At 37.3% G+C, this 12,558-nt stretch overlaps 1 protein-coding gene across 3 annotated transcripts in view; it reads left to right on the top strand.

Moving 5' to 3' along the window:
- Positions 1-12,558, top strand: part of FUT8 (fucosyltransferase 8) — a 251,441-nt gene that overhangs the window by 56,968 nt on the left and 181,915 nt on the right. For all 3 annotated transcript variants that reach the window (XM_066275887.1, XM_066275886.1, XM_066275888.1), the window contains exon 3: positions 8,627-8,720. The gene's annotated coding sequence lies outside the window, so the exon portion shown is untranslated. The remainder of the gene's footprint in view (positions 1-8,626; positions 8,721-12,558) is intronic.

Here is a 12,558-nt window from a genome sequence, read left to right as displayed (position 1 = left end):
AAGCATTGTTAAGGGAAATCGAAAAAGATACAATGAGATGGAAAAATATTCCTTGTTCTTGGATAGGAAGAATAAATATAATCAAAATGGCCATATTACCCAAAGAAATATACAAATTTAATGCAATTCCCATCAAAATCCCTATGAGATTTTTTAAAGAAATGGAACAAAAAATCATCAGATTTATATGGAACTATAAAAAACCCCGAATAGCCAAAACAATCCTAAGGAAAAAGAATGAAGCTGGGGGCATTACAATACCTGACTTTAAACTATATTATAGGGCCACGATAATCAAAACAGCATGGTATTGGCAAAAAAATAGACACTCAGACCAATGGAACAGAATAGAAAGCCCAGAAATAAAACCACATATATATGGTCAAATAATCTTTGATAAAGGGGCCAACAACACACAATGGAGAAAAGAAAGCCTCTTCAACAAATGGTGTTGGGAAAACTGGAAAGCCACATGCAAAAGAATGAAACTCGACTACAGCCTGTCCCCGTGTACTAAAATTAATTCAAAATGGATCAAAGACCTAAATATAAGACCTGAAACAATAAAGTACATAGAAGAAGACATAGGTACTAAAATCATGGACCTGGGTTTTAAAGAACATTTTATGAACTTGACTCCAATGGCAAGAGAAGTGAAGGCAAAGATAAATGAATGGGACTACATCAGAATTAAAAGTTTTTGCTCAGCAAGGGAAACTGATATCAAAATAAACAGACAGCCAACTATATGGGAACTGATATTTTCAAACGACAGCTCAGATAAGGGCCTAATATCCAAAATTTACAAAGAACTCATAAAACTCAACAACAAACAAACAAGCAATCCAATAAAAAAATGGGAAGAGGACATGAACAGACACTTCTCCCAGGAAGAGATACAAATGGCCAACAGATATATGAAAAGATGCTCAGCTTCATTAGTTATTAGAGAAATGCAAATCAAAACTACAATGAGATACCACCTCACTCCTGTTAGATTAGCTATTATCAACAAGACGGGTAATAGCAAATGTTGGAGAGGCTGTGGAGAAAAAGGAACCCTCATTCACTGTTGGTGGGACTGTAAAGTAGTACAACCATTATGGAGGAAAGTATGGTGGTTCCTCAAAAAACTGCAAATAGAACTACCTTATGACCCAGCAATCCCTCTACTGGGTATATACCCCAAAACCTCAGAAACATTGATACGTGAAGACACATGTAGCCCCATGTTCATTGCAGCACTGTTCACAGTGGCCAAGACATGGAAACAACCAAAAAGCCCTTCAATAGAAGACTGGATAAAGAAGATGTGGCACATATACACTATGGAATACTACTCAGCCATAAGAAATGATGACATCAGATCATTTACAGCAAAATGGTGGGATCTTGATAACATTATAAGGAGTGAAATAAGTAAATCAGAAAAAAACAAGAACTACATGATTCCATACATTGGTGGAACATAAAAATGAGACTAAGAGACATGGACAAGAGTGTGGTGGTTACCAAGGGTGGGGGGGGGGGAGGGAGGACATGGGAGGGAGGGAGGGAGAGAGTTAGGGGGAGGGGGAGGGGCACAGAGAACTAGATGGAGGGTGACGGAGGACAATCTGACTTTGGGCGAGGGGTTTGCAACATAATTTGATGACAAAATAACCTAGACATGTTTTCTTTGAATATATGTACCCTGATTTATTAATGTCATCCCATTACCATTAATAAAAATTTATTAAAAAAAAAAAAAAAAAAGAGAGAGAATCTTCTTTTTAATTAATTCTTCCTTATGATGAAGAAATGATTCTAGTGATTTTTAAATAGTTATTTTTCACTGATATAATAAGCTTTCTATTTTATGGTAGAAATGGTAAATTTTTTCCACTTAAATTTTACATGTGATATACAGTGTGTCCATAAAGTCATGGTGCACTTTTGACCGGTCACAGGAAAGCAACAAAAGATGATAGAAATGTGAAATCTGCACCAAATAAAAGGAAAACTCTCCCAGTTTCAAACCTATTTAGTGCAGTTTGATGTGGGCTCATGCACAGATTTTTTTAGTGCTCCTTAGGTAGCTATCCCGTATAGCCTCTACAGACTCATCACTGACTGATGGCCTACCAGAACGGGGTTTCTCCACCAAACTGCCTGTTTCCTTCAACTGCTTATCCCACCGAGTAATGTTATTCCTATGTGGTGGTGCTTCGTTATAAATGTGCCGATATTCACGTTGCACTTTGGTCATGGATTCAAATTTAGCGAGCCACAGAACACACTGAACTTTCCTCTGTACTGTCCACATCTCGACTGGCATGGCTGTGGGCTACTCCACTGTATATACAATGTTACATCATCATCTGCACATGTGCACATGCTGCCACATCATCCTACAGAAACTGGGAGGGTTTTCCTTTTATTTGGTGCAGATTTCACATTTCTGTTGTCTTTTGTTGCTTTCCTGTGACTGGTCAAAAGTGCACCATGACTTTACGGACACAATGTATAATAAATATGATTTTTCTATGTTATAATTATTGTAGATGTGTTGATATTTATCCATTTAACCAGTATTTAGTAAATCACTTGAGATATATTTTTATTTTTCATATATATATCATATTTTACTTTATTATTAAAGTACTGTCTTTCTAGTACTTAATAGGGTAGGAAAGAAAGGCAAATTGAGGACCTACCATTATGAAACTACGTGAGAGGTGAAGAGAGTAGTTTTCTGGGCTAACTCTAAGGGAAAAATAACTCAAATAATTTACATGACTAATATGAATAATTCAAATCTAATGAAAATTTGCAAGAAGTTTTGGTATTGGTCGTTTTGTTAGTCAGATTAAAGAGTCGTATCAGGCCCTGACCAGACAGCTTCATCCTGAAGTGCAGAGGTTGTTGTTTGATCCCTGGTCAGGGCACATACAGGACTGGATCTATATTCTTATCTTTCTCTCTGTCTATCCCTTCCTCTCTCACTAAAATCAATAAAAAAAAAAAAGTCATATCAGGAATGCTCAGCTTCTGTGTTTTTTGACAGTTGCTTTACCTCCCAAGAATACTCTTGGTTTTTTTCTGTGTTGGCATCCTGGAAAGTCTTAATTCATTCTTTGGGAAATCAAGTTGCATCCCTACAGAGCTTCTTCATATGGACCTCAGCTTTCTTAAATTTGTCATGTAAAATCTCATGTAAAGAAGGGACCAATGAATTACTTTGAATTCATAATTTTAAACTTAGATGTTCGGAAGACTACATTTCAGTGAGTCTTTGCATTGATATTTTCCGCCTCCAAATCTTTCTGCCTGCAGCATCCACTTTAATAACATTTATGGGTTAAGGAATCTATTTTTAATATCTGTTCATTCTCAGAAACTAGGTCATCAGGGCTTTGTCATTGTTAATGGAAAAGGTATTGTATGCTTTTTTCTTTTAGGGGCATGCTTGGTCTGATTGAAGCTAAAACATCTTAGAAATTGTTGCTCTGCTATATAACTACTCATATAACTTTGCATAGCTTAAACTTATCCTAGCCCTGGGGATAGCTTGGTTGGTTAGAGCATTATCCCAAAGTGCAGAGGTTGCCAGTTCAATCCCCAGTCAGGGCACATACAGGAACGGATTGATGTTCCTCTCTCTCTCTCTCTCTCTTCCTCTCTTGCTCAAATCAGTCAAACAAACAAACCCTCATTTTATTTGCCAGTACAATACTATTGTTTGTCTCTTGAAACTTTGGCTATTCTGTCATGCTATTTATAATTCACATGAATTATTAAAACTTTCTAGTAGGTCTTTTATTGACAGCCTTTGACCTCTCCTTTAAAAGTTATCTATAACATTTTCAGAAGTAACATTTGGGTCTTGCTGAGACTGGAAATTTTATTTCTATAATGACAGAGCAAATTGGAAATTTTTAGAAATTAGGAGCAATGAGATACAGAAGAGGAGAAAAACCATATTAAATTTACATCGTGCCTGTTTCATTGTGAAAAATAATAATAACCTTATGTACTTTACTTTTCTATAGGGGTGAATTAAAGAGGCATTGAGGAAACTATCTCCTAATATGGGGTTTCAGTTATTTCCAAATGTAGATAACAGAGTGGTTATTACTAAATTTTTTTCTTCTATAGGGTAGCCTCACGTACATATTGGTATGTTTATCACTTACCCCAAAATATTGACAATTTTGGCATTATAGGTAACCTCTTGAGATACTATCTTCTTGGTTTTAAGTGTAGGCCACAGATTCATATAGACTTTTCCTCTCTGCTTACACGATAGCATTTTGGTTTTTTTGGTCTCTTTCTTTGCCACCAGAACACCATACGCTCTTAGTGTCTAACATTTGGAATGAGAGAGTTACTATTGTTTTACAGTTAACTTGTTTAGTTAATGTGATTTGGGGGCATGAGACAGGACCACTTGCTGTAAGGTAACTCTGTCGTAGCCTTTCTTGGGACCTGAGATTTAATCATTAGACACTTAATTTCTTTGGGTTTTGACAGGTTTCTGTTTTTCAAGACTTTTTTATTTAAAAAAAGTAAAAAATTGTGGTATGAATAAAGATGCTATAAACCAGAGGTTAAAAATTGGTTGCTTATTGGCCAAATGGCGGCTTGTAGTGGGAACCAATCTTTGAATAAGAGGATTATACCTTCTCTTTCATTCTAATATTCTTTCTGAAGAGCTTCTAAAATTTTAATGTGTAGCCTGATCATGTGGGATAGGATGTTGGCCTGGGATGCTGAGGACCCAGGTTCAAAACCCTGAGGTCACTGGTTTGAGCATGGGCTCACCACCTTGAGCATGGGATCATAGACATGACATTATGGTTGCTGGCTTGAGCCCAAAGGTTTCTGATTTGAAGCCCAAGGGTGCTAGTTTGAGCCCAAGGTTGCTGGCTTGAGCAAGGGCTCACTGGCTCGGCTGGGGCTCCCTGGTCAAGGCACGTATGAGAAAGCACTCAATGAATAATTAAGGTGCTGCAGCTATGAGTTGATGTTTCTCCTCTCTCTTCATCCCTGTCTGTCCCCCCCAATCTCCTTCTCTCTTTCTCTCCCTCTCTCTCTCTCTCTTTCTCTCTCTCTCTCTCTCTCTCTCTCTCTCGTGAAAATAAATAAATAACTAATTAAAATTTAACGTCTACATGAATTATTTGGGGATCTTGTTAAAATGCAGATTCTGACTGAGTATGTCGCTGGATAGGGCCAGAGATTCTGCATTTCTAACAAGCTTTCAGGGAAGGCTGAAGTTGTTGATTCCTAGATCAGACTTTTCTTCCTTTCCTGCTTTAAGAACCACTGATCTGGCTTGGATCTGGGTTTGGGTGTTTGAATGGTGAATGATCTTCAGGAGTTTCTTGCAAACCTGCCTGACTTTCTAGAAATATTTTGAACAATCTTCGTTAGAGGTATTAAAATATAATTGTTTCTTTCCAGGTGGGAACAGAAGGGTATATACCTCTGAATAAGTTGACTATTCTTCCATATTTTTGATGCTGTTTTGAATACAGAGTTTCAGTAGTAGCATATATGTTTAAAAGAAACTAATAGGAGGTAGAAGGAGAGGGAACAAATTCATGCATCAGATGCCTTGCCTTGATTAAGTAGGAGTATCTATAGGTTTCAAAAATTGCATTTGGTTTGAATTTCATACTATAGTTGACCATTGAACAATGTGGAGGTTAGGGGTGCCTGACTTTTGACTCTTGAAAACCTTAACTACTGTTGACTAGGAGTCTTACTAACAGCATAAACAGTCGATTGACACATATTTTATATGTTATGTGTATTATGTGTTGTATTCTCACAATAAAGTAAACTTGAGACCCAGGGGGACTATAGCAGAGCAAGTGACACCTTGCTCAAGCCAGCGACCTTGGGCTTAAGCCAATGACCTTGGGCTTCAAGCCAGTGACCATGGAGTCATATCTATGATCCCATGCTCAAGCCAGCAACCTCGTGCTCAAGCTGGGTGAGCCCATGCTGAAGCCAGATGAGCCCGTGCTCAAGCTGGTGACCTTGGGTTTTGGAACCTGGGTCCTCTGCATCCCAGCCTAACGCTCTATCAACTGTGCCACCACCTGGTTAAGCAATGGTAGTCTGTCTTAATGGAACTTTGAATACAGCCCAAATTTATGAAGCTGTTAATTGTTCTTTGCATTTGGTTTTTACTCCACTAAGGCATACCTGATTGCATTAATGAAAAGTTTTTTTTTTTCAGCTGCCATTCTTTAAGATGCTGTCTCTGCCCCCTCCCTCCACCCCTGTTGAGTCTTTCTTTTTGTCTTTATGTCTTTTTTTTTTTTTTTTGTATTTTTCTGAAGCTGGAAACAGGGAGAGACAGTCAGACAGACTCCCGCATGCGCCCGACCGGGATCCATCCGGCATGCCCACCAGGGGCTATGCTCTGCCCACCAGGGGGCGATGCTGTGCCCCTCCGGGGCATTGCTCTGCCGCCACCAGAGCCACTCTAGCGCCTGGGGCAGAGGCCAAGGAGCCATCCCCAGCGCCCGGGCCATCTTTGCTCCAATGGAGCCTTGGCTGCGGGAGGGGAAGAGAGAGACAGAGAGGAAGGAAGGGGGGGGTGGAGAAGCAAATGGGCGCTTCTCCTATGTGCCCTGGCCGGGAATCGAACCCGGGTCCCCCGCACGCCAGGCCAACGCGCTACCGCTGAGCCAACCGGCCAGGGCCTTTATGTCTTTTTTTTATTAAAAAAATTTTATTTAGAAAATTAAATTTAACAGGGTGACATTGATCAATAGGAGTATATAGGTTTCAGGTAAACATTTCTATAGCATTTGATCTGTTGATTATGTTGTATACCCGTCACCCAAAGTCAAATTATTTTTTGTCACCTTATATTTGTTCCTCTTTACACCCTCCCCTATACCCCCTCCCCCACATCCTCACATCCCCACATCCCCCTCCCCCTGGTAACCACTTCACTTTTATTTGTAACCATGAGTCTCTGTTTTATATCCCACCTATATGTGAAATCATACAGTTCTTAGCTTTCTCTGATTTACTTATTTCATTCAGTATAATGTTTTCCAGGTCCATCCATGTTGTCATAAATGGCACTATGTCATCAATTCTTTTTTTTTAAGGCTTTTCTTTCTTTCTTTCTTTTTTTTTTACAGAGACATAGAGAGAGTCAGAGGGATAGATAGGAACAGAGATAGGAACGGAGAGAGATGAGAAGCATCAATCATTAGTTTTTTGTTGTGACACCTTAGTTGTTCATTGATTGCCTTCTCATATGTGCCTTGACTGGGGGCCTTCAGCAGACTGAGTAACCCCTTGCTCAAGCCAGTGACCTTGGGTCCAAGCTGGTGAGCTTTGCTTAAACCAGATGAGCCCGTGCTCAAGCTGGTGACCTTGGGGTCTTGAACCTGGGTCGTCTGCATCCCAGTCCGACTCTCTACCCACTGCGCCACCGCCTGGTCAGACTCATCAATTCTTATAGCTGAGTAGTATTCTATAATATATATGTCAAGACATGGAAACAACCAAAGTGTCCCTCGATAGAGGATTGGATACAGATAGATTTTCAAACTTCCTAGGTAATTTCTTTTTGTCTCTTGATGCTTTATATCAGTGTTTTTCTACCACTTGTTTGGACCGGGGTTGAAAAACACTGCTATATATAAAAGTTATCCTTAAAATTTTCATCTGACCTGTGGTGGTGCAGTGGGGAAGGAATTGACCTGGAATGCTGAAGTTGCTGATTTGAAACCCTGGACTTGTCCGGTCAAGGCACATATGGGCAGTAACTAGGAGTTGATGCTTCCCACTCCTCCCAGCCCTTCTCTCTCTCCCCTCTCTTTAAAATGAATAAATAAAAATCTTTAAAAAAAGTTTTAATTCAGTCAATGGATAATAATTAAGGCTATAAATAGAGGCATGATTGGTCTGTTTATCAGTTTAGGTAAAAAGAGTTAAAATGAAAGTAAAAGATCAGGGGATTCCTATAAAAAAGAAAGGTGAAAAAAAAAAGCCCAAGTTTAGGAACCTAAACAAAACATTTTGATTGGCAGATAGAGAACCTTGCATGCACACAAATGTTCATATTTGAATATTTATAGAAGGTAATCTGTCAAAATTACTGTTATTTTAATTTGCTAAGCTTGGCTGATTGCTGCAGTTGTATGTTGGTTGAATTCTAGATGAGGAACTGTAAATATAATATGGTGTGTAACATGCTTTTTGTCCTTGAAGCTGTTTGGATATTCCTGTCCTGTTCCCCGTTCACCCCCTCCCCTGCCTTTTTTTTTTTTTTAAGTGGGGCCTTTTTGTATTAGTTGAACTTTCATATTCTTTTTTAGAAAAAAAATTAAAGTGGGATAATGGTAAATATTAAAGAAAGTTTTTTAATTAAACAAACAAACAAACAAAACCTTGATCATTGGGTGATCCAGAATTGTTTAAATAGAGTTAATTATTTGTTCAGTCTCTGTATCAAAGGAGCTGTCCCTGGAGAATTCAAACTTAGGAACAGGTATCTCATTTGAATGACCTTATGAGGTTTTATATGAGATATGTTTCATGTTAACAACAAAAGAAATGTATAATCGTAGATAATTAATGTTACCCCTTTCTTTTGTCTCATTTTGAACAGTTGGTAATTTCAGTGACCCAGATTCAAGCAATAATATCTTTCTTTGGAAGTATCATGTGGTTTCATCAGCTTCTTATATTTTAGGGGAAGGAAGGTAAGCCATTTTCACATTTAATATTAAAATAACTTTGTTATTAAATCTGAATTTTCTCTTTTTAAAAGTTAGGAAACCTTTTTCTCTTTAGGCATAGAAAACACTGTTATTTATTGATGCTGTATCACTTTCTCAAAAGATTCCACTGAGACTACATTATTTAGCCCTAGTGATGATACACTGACCTAAACATCATTTTTTGGAGCAGGATTACATTCTGTGCTGTATTTTCTAGGCTATCTTATCTCTTACACAACCATTCTCACCTGAATAGTTAGTTTGTTTTTACATATGTGACCACCCAACATGACTAAGTCTTAATTTTTTTTGGTTTTTTTTTTGCATTTGATATTTTCATTTCTTCAGCTCTTATGAAATGACATAGTTGGATTTATTTTGTTGGTTATTACTTTAGCTAGAAACTATGTTAAATACTAAGTCTCAGTTTCACTTAAATACTGACTTTGTTTTGGGGTTTCAGGAATATATTTTATATTTAGTAGATTGAGTGGAACTTTTCTTTTAGAGTGCTCTTTTCTATCATTCACAAGCATCCATCTTCATTCTTATTTGACAACTGTTTTTTTGGCAGATAAATCTTTTTTCTAAGAGCTTATATATAATCTTTCACTTGTTACTGTGATCACTTTTCCCAGTTCTTTTTGTGACCATCACTCTAATTCCTCATCATCCCTGTAGGAACATTATCCAAGTCTGTAGCTATCCTCTGGCTGAAGAGCAACATTATTAATAATTCCTTAGCATGTTACCCTAGCTCCTAATGTTGTAATGGTGTACCCACCATCTGTTCACTGTATAAAGGCCTAGAAATGCCTATTGTGTACCTAGTGGTACACAATATTATTCCCAGATGTGGAAATAATAAAATAAAATTTACATATGTGTGAAGTGAATTAATGCTAATATGTTCTCTTGGGTTTGACCATTCTCATGTTGTTGCTATGTTTGGAGGCTTTTTTTGCAACATATTTTAAATTTCTTAAGGTGCATTAGATACACTCATCTTATTTAACCAGCATGCTTTTGGTTAAGTATGTTAAAATTCAATTGAATAAAATTTAAGTCAGTAATATAAAAGGTAATGAGTTGTTTTACAGAGTGATCTTGAAAAAATATAAATGTATTTCTTGCTATAAGAACAGGCAGCACTCTACAGTGGATAAAGATTTCCTAAGGAAATTAAGTTTGATACAGGTTAATTCCACAATAACAGCAAATTTTGGGAATTTGACATCTAAATGTCAAATTTCACATATAGATTTTCACTTTCTACTGATTATTTTCTTCCAGAGGAAGATTCTTAAAGTTTTATTTGTGTAGAAGGGATTGTAATTCTATTTTAGGAATGAAGAAATAGGCTTTATTTTTCACAAATTAATTGAACAGTAAGGGTAGCCAGTGAATTTTAGTATGTACTCATAGATTTTTTAAAGAAGTCCTTAATGGAAACTTAATATTTAGGTCTTTATTTAGGAAATATTTTAGTTTGTAATCATGATTTCTACAATATTTGTCCACATGTTTTAACTGCTTCAGAAAGAACAGATGGAGAAGCCCTGGCTGGATAGCTCAGCTGGTTACAACATTGTCCTGATACTCAAAGGTTATGGGTTTGATCCCCAGTCAGGGCACATACACATACAGGAATAGATCCATGTTTCTGTCTCTCTCTCCCACCCTCCTCCCTTCTTCTCTCCCTAAAATCAATAAATAAATTAAAAAAAGAAAGGATGAAGTATATTGTTTAATAATGGACATTTTAGCATTATATAAGGTCTGCCGGAAAGTTCTGTCCGTTTCTATCACAAGTTTTGACGCATAAGCAAGTTTATTTGGCGCGTGTGTGCCTCTCTATTTTTATCACTTAATGTATACATACTGATGTAGCAAATTAACTAAAACAAAGTTGATTCACGTTAGTCTTATGTGTGAAGCCATAGTGTACCCATAGCTACTGATAAAGTTCATTTACGCCACTATAATTTTTACGAATTTCAACAAGGAAGAAATGCTACAGAAGCATGTCTGTCGCATCCACCATATTCCCCAGACTTAGCACCCTCTGACTATCACTTGTTTTTGTCCTTACAAAATTTTTTGAAGGGCAAAAAAATTCAAAAATGCAGAAGATATCAAACAAGCACTGGTTCCATTTTTCGCATCAAAAGAGAAAACATTTTTCAAAAATGGGATATACAAATTGCCCTCACACTGGCAAGAAATCATTAATAATAATGGCAATTATATTATTTAATAAAGTTTACTAACGGTAAGAAAAATTTGAATTTTGTTTTATTCCAAAAACGGACAGAACTTTCCGGTAGACCTTATATATAAGGTAAACACTATTATTAATCATATTTTGGGCAATTAGTATGCCATTGAGACAAATTCGGATTTTCATTTTTTCCTGTTAATATCATAAGAATGTTAACACTTTTATCAATTATTAAATGTGAAGGTAAAGATTGAAAATGGAGATTTTTTTTGTGTATGGTTCTTGGTTCAGCATGTAAAGAACTGTTAGGAGTTATCACTATATTCTACTAACAAGTAGAAAAAACTGAACATACTGAAAATTTAACAGATCTTCTTAGGTATGTCAGAGAAGTGAGGTCACAAGGAAACTGCTGCCCCCTCCCCCAAATTGGAAAGACAGGTGAATAAAGAGAATGATAGTTCACCCTAGCAGAAACTCAGGAGTAGAAACCTCCAAGGGAACCAGTACTGGGTAGGAAAACATAAAGTGTAATTGGTTACAACTCTAGGGAGACCCAGTAATAGAAGACTACCACACTGTCATGGTTTTACTTCTAGGTCTTCACAGTGAGTATTAGAGAAAAATTCCCTAGTGCTTCCTGTAGTGGGAGGGGGAAATAACCATTTGGAAATATGTCAAAGCTTTCTGTTTTTCTTAATAAGATCTAGCATCAGGAGAAAGCGTTTTACCAGAGCCTTAATCTGTTACGGAGTTATCTGAGCCTAACAGACCAGGAGGAAGAGAAATAACCATCTCTAGCCTGTTCTAGCCATTTTGTCCATAATGGTGGGAGTGGGGAGTGAGAGACTGAAAAGAACTTATTAAGGTCACAGCCTTGGAGCACAGGCTCACTAAAAGACAGAGACCTAACTATAGGATTATAGAGCTTCTCCCCTCACTCCTTACCACATTACTAAATACCTATTTGATACAGTTCCTTTTACTCAGTGCATTTTATCTGGCTTCCAACAAAAAATTATAAGGCATATTAAAAAGCAAAAACAACAATAACAACAACATAGTTTAAAAGAGACAGCAATCAGGCCAGGGCATACAGGAGAAGCACCCATCTATTTCTTCATCCTTCCTCCTCTCCTTTTTATCTCTTCCCCTCCTGCAACCAAGACTCCATTGGAGCAAAGTTGGCTTGGGTGCTGAGGATGGCTCTGTGGCCTCCGCCTCAGGCATTGCAACCAGAGCCATGCCCCAGATGGGCAGAGCATTGCCCTCTAGTGGGCTTACCAAGTGGATCCCAGTCGGGCAAATGCGGGAGTCTGTCTCTGCCTTTCCATTTCTCATTTCAGAAAAATACAAAAAAAAAATTACTTAAAAAAAAAGCAACCATCAGAATCAGATTCAGATATGGCAGAGATATTGACATTATCAGACCAGAAATTTAAAACTATGATTAATATGCCAAGGGCTCTAATGGAAGAAGCAGACAACATGGAAGAACAGATAGGTACTGTAAGTTAGAGAGATGGAAATTGTAAGAAAAAAATCAAGGAATGCTAGAGATAAAAAAAAACTGTAACAGAAATGAAAAATGCCTTTTAT

Source organism: Saccopteryx bilineata, chromosome 4 (assembly GCF_036850765.1).
Source record: "Saccopteryx bilineata isolate mSacBil1 chromosome 4, mSacBil1_pri_phased_curated, whole genome shotgun sequence".
In the NCBI taxonomy this organism is placed as follows: domain Eukaryota; kingdom Metazoa; phylum Chordata; class Mammalia; order Chiroptera; family Emballonuridae; genus Saccopteryx; species Saccopteryx bilineata.
This window is presented reverse-complemented; position numbering and strand designations above follow the sequence as displayed.